This window comes from Podarcis pityusensis (assembly GCF_964106645.2).
Source record: "Podarcis pityusensis genome assembly, chromosome: Z".
In the NCBI taxonomy this organism is placed as follows: domain Eukaryota; kingdom Metazoa; phylum Chordata; class Lepidosauria; order Squamata; family Lacertidae; genus Podarcis; species Podarcis pityusensis.
In genome coordinates, this window is record NC_138044.1 from 28,142,184 (window position 1) to 28,147,508 (window position 5,325).

Consider the following 5,325-nt stretch of genomic DNA (forward strand, 5'->3'; position numbering starts at 1 on the left):
CAGAGGTCCGTTCTTAACCCAAAACTGTTCTTAACATGAGGCATGCTTTCACTAATGGGGCCTGCTGCGCCGCCATCACGTGACTTCTGCTCACATCCCAGGGCAAAGTTTGCAACCAGGAGCGTCTACTTCCAGGTTATCGGAGCTCGTTACCCGAAGCGTTCGTAAGGAGGATGGTACGTAACCCGAGGTTCCACTGTAAACGGTTGAAAATATGCACTGACATGTCAGAACTGAACCTTTAGTTGCCTATGTGTGGGGGGTGTGGGAGTGTTTTATTTCACTAGAAAGTGGAAAGCCATAGTGCTATCTGCACAAACCAGAAGGAGAATCCACCAGGTTTAGCACAGGGAGTAGGAAAAATGTGTGTGTGGCAAGATTAAGGAATCTGTGCACCTGCAGATGTTGCTGGATTCCACCTCCCATCAGCCTCAGCATGGCCAATAATGTGATGTGATGTGTAATACCTGGGTGCCCACAGATTGTCCACCCACAGGTATGGGGACAATAGTACTGGCCACTGGTTGGAGTGCTGGACCATGTTCAAATCCTACACTCAGTCATAAAGCTCACTGAGTGATCCCGGGCCAGCCTAACCTACCTAACAGGGTTGTTGTGAAGGTAAAAATGGGGAAGAGGAGAACTATGCACACCACCTTGAAAGAAAGGTGGGATTAAAACATGACAAACACAAAAAAGCTGGGAATTATTATTCTAATGATGGGTTGTAGCTTATATTTGTCAACATCGTGAATTATGCCATACTAGAGAGAAACAATGTCCATTTTCTAATATTCTTAAAAGACCTGTGATTATCCTGAGGTTTGGGAAATAGGTGAATCTAGCCAACATTAACCAAGTGATTGATAAAAAGTGGGAAGCTACAGTCTTTAATTGATTGACAGCACACATATGCACTCCCCTTCTGCAAATTTCCTCCAACACTCCATCTGAAGGCTGAGTATAAAGGCAACTTTTGGCCCCACCTGTGGTTTTTAAAGGATGCTGGGAATTGTTAGGATATCCCTATTCCCCTCACAGAGTTCTGATTCTAGAGTGCCCTGAGAAGAGGGACTGTTAAACCGCTCTGGGAATAGCAGCTCTGTGACAGGGTATGAGACTGTCCTAGCATGTCTTGGCATCCTTAACAAACCACAGTTCCTAGATATTTTGGGTGGTGGGGAGCCACGACTCTTCTAAATGATGGTGCTTTAAATCTATAGCGTAGATGGGACAACACTGAGCCAAAGTCTAAGAAAGTTTTAACTGAGAATTTTGGCATATTCTGAACAGACTATCTGGTTTCTATGCTTTTCACATGTCCTTCTGAAATAGTCGCCACAGTCGCCACAAAGGATGTTGGTTATCCAACACTGAAACTTGGGTAGATGTTCCAAGCTAACGTTACTTCTGGATGTTATCCAGTCCTGAATGGCTATCAGTCAGAAATATCCTGCTTTCATGGATGTAGTCTCTCTGAAAACAGCACAAACCAATACAATTAATATTTGAGGTGCAAACACCCATGTAGGGCTCATTCAGACTTCCTTTTGCACCATGCTTTTCAAGTACAGGTCCACACTTTAAAACTCAGTGTCCAAGCAGAGTTTTTGTTTTTTTATTTGTCCCAGCACTTCCCTTGAATTTTATCACTGAACTGGAACAAAGGGCAATCCTTAGAAAACCTGACTGCCCTTGGGGATAAATAAAACACAATTCCAGTTACACTGCAGTGCCATCTAGCAACCAGACAGAGCACAGTACTGCCTGCAGAAACCAGCAGGCTTTCACCCTAAAAGTATTCACTCAGAATGCCTTGCTAACTTTGTCTCCATTTCTAACATTAGTTTTACACATGAGCCCTGGTGCATCATGGAACTGTAGCTTTTGATATTTTTGTTAATATTCCTGAGCATTTTAAGCTCTTTAATGAGATTAAAACCCATATCAGATAACAGCAACAAAAATCACATTCCCTTACACAGAGAAGAAGTACAGCAAGTTGCTTGGAGCTTGGGCAAAAATACCTGGTTCCTTCTCATTTTCTGGTTGCAAGGGCTTTTGCAGTTGGGGAGCTTAAGCTTCTGGAACAAGATTTGATCCCAGATGAAATTCCTCAGCAGCTACCAATGAGTCAAGGTTTAGCTTCTGAATCCATCAGGGGAAAGTGTGCATAAAATTGCATGCATTTGTGACAATAACAGATAACATGTTAGAGGAAACTGCTTGAGAAAAATGTGCCTATTAGGAGAAGTTTCCACTAAAATGATGACACGTTTTCATGAGGACTTAAAAGAATTTCAGACTGATAGAGAACTGTAGATAAATAAACTTAAGATGGGGAAAATTAGAAACTGAGAAAAATAAAAACCGTCACAGCTGCCCACTCTTAGCTGTGATTCGGTGCTCAGTTAAAGTGCTATGAATCTACTTAAAACTGTCATGGCATCCCCCCCCCAAAAAATTATAGGAGTTGTAGCTGGTTAAGGGTGATGAGAGTTCTTAGGATGCCCCTATTCCTCTCACAGAGCTAGTTCTCAGAGTGGTTTATCAGTCATTCCCTCTTCACAGGAAACTCTTTCAGGAGAATAGCCGTCTCCTAACAACTCTCAGCACCCTTAACCAGCTCTGCTCCCATAATTTATTTATTTTTTTTGGGGGGGGGGGAGGGAAGAGCCATGTCTGTTTAAAGTAGCACTATAATGCCACAAAGGTGAAGTGTGAATGTGGTCTGCATTCCATGCTCTCTTGCGGTTGCATGAGCAGGGCAGGGCAGCCATTGACTCAGGGGATAGTTATTTTAAACGATTTCCCCTCGTGAACTTGAAATCAATGGCAGGGCAATTTCTCCTGCCAGATCCTGGTATAAAGTTGTGCCAGTGATAGGGTGTTGGCATGGATTGAAGGGATGTTATTATTCTAGGATATGGCAGAAGTGTAATGCAGTTTGGCATCGATGTACTGTCAGACAAGTTGCTGATGGCAGACCCTATTTTTCAGGGACACCCCTGATTTAGAGAAGCCGTCCCAGTTTCTGATTTGATCCCAGATTGCCCCGCTTTTCCTTAGGATGTCCCTATTTTCATTGGAGAAATGTTGGAGGGTATGAAATTATCCGACCCCTGAGCCAGCAGAAGGCAATCCTGTATAGGGAAGGTGGTTTTTTTAACGTTTAATGTTTTATTTTGTTTTTATATATATTGGAAGCTGCCCAGTGCTTCATCGGTTGTATGTCTTGTATCTTATTCCCAGCTGATGAAGATTATTATGAAACAGTAGTATCATTCTGGAGACACTGTCCTTTTGAGGCTTTTGAGACGTCTTCCGTTGAAACTTTTCAAAGACTATAGAGAGACTTTATTTCTGAAACGTTTGAGACGTCTTCTGTTGAAACTTTTCAAAGACTATTGTGAGACTGCCTTTAGATATCTGTTTTGAACACACGGCTTGATGGTCCTCGCTACCACTCTGTTATATTGTACATATGAACTTTGATTGGCTTACTCCTACAATTATTCTGTTATATATTCTCTACTATTAGCCCACGTGTTGTGTTTGTATTGTTGTAATTAGCTTTTTCTTTTTAGCTGGTGCTGCACCCACCCTGCTGTTATCAAGGGGAGGGAGCAGCAGTGAGTGGGACCACCACAGTGAAGGGAAATCCCAATCACTCTAGACCAGAGGCCTAATTAGGCCTTCCCAGTTGACCTCAAGGCTGATTTGGTAAAGGTGAGACTTGGACGAGGGTGGAGCTTGGATGAAAGGCGCTTTCACTGATGACCTGGGGACCTGAAAGAACTTGTGATCGTTCCAAGGCAGCCAGAAGTGCCTCATCAATGTCCCACCTGCCCACAGCCCAAGAGTCCTACTTGATGCCCAGTTGCACCTCTTCATCAGCCTAGTCTCAAGAATGAGGGCAGCAGCAGAATTTGTGGGAAGCCCAGAGTTGGCGTAGGAGTGCCCATTTGGTTGCCAGGAGGCTCTATCACCCAAGGTCTCCTTGGGAGGAGGGAGAAGATCCCACTGCAAACAACGATCCAGCTGATGATCAGGTAGAAAAAGGCTCAATCCCCAGCATCTTCAAGCTGGGTTGGGAAATGCTCCTGCCTGAAACCCAGGAGAGCAGCTGCCGGTTAGTGTTGGCAACACTGACCTAGATGGATTACTGGTCTGACACAAAAAAAGTCAGCTTCGTATGTTCAAAGTAGATCCATTTGTAAAGGACCATAGCTCACTACAGGTTTTGTGAAACTCTGGAGAACAACTGCCAGTCAATACTGAATGAGATGGTTCAGTGTGGTATAAGGCAGTTTCATATTAAAGAGGAGGAGCAGCCAATAATGAAATACATTTCTTGGTCTTTTCTGGACCGTTGTTGAGCTAACAGCTCCCTAATGAGCAGTAATGCACAGCATTGCCGGGGTGTGTGTGTGTGTGCTCATATGACTTCCCAATAGGGGCAGGGGCATGGTGCAAATGCTTTGGCAGAACCAATCTGGTACTCCTGCCAGTGTTTGCACCACACCAACCTCCCTCTGCCTTTTCTTCCCACTTCACCTTCTTGGTAAGTTGCAGTGAATCAACCGGCAAGGGGTCAGGTGAGGGGTGCAGCTCTACCATGCCACGAGCTGCGGCTCTTGAGCTCCTTAGTGCCAAGTGTACTTACCTTCCCTTGGTGATGATCTTGACAGGGGTCAATCTGGAGGGGATGCCAAGGTTCCTCCTGCCAAAATCTAGCGATGGGTCAAGAGCACCATCTCTATGCATCTCAGGGGTGAGGAAGCTTTCTCAGACTAAGGGCTGCATTGCCTTTGGGACCAACCTTCTGGAGACTGTAGTGGGCAGGGCCATGCGTAAAGGACTAGAGGCAAAAGTGGGCACAGCAATGGATGTGACTTACTTTTGTATTGTTGGCTACTTTCCTGCCACACAAAAGCCAAAGGTTTCTGCGTGCACACCCACCCACACCCACACGTGTCTCCATCTACCATCCAGGAAAGAGTTTCACAATTCAAGGATACACTCCAGCCAGCCAAAGGCACTTGAGGGGGATGTGGAACAAGGTCAGCAGCGAGGGTTGTGGCTGGAGGAGACCCCCAAGAACCAAGTATAGAGGTCTGAAGGGCCACCACTCCAGGCCTGAAGTGCCCCATCCCCAATAAAGATCCATTTGATCTTGCTCCTAGCCTCAGCAGCTCCTGATATTTCTGCTACCTTTTCTGGAAGTAAACTAGTCTAGCCATTTTTGCAGTCTTTCCTTCTAACCTTTTTTGCAGTTAGCCATCACAGACCTCACTGGAGAAATACAAAGAGCTACAAACTACA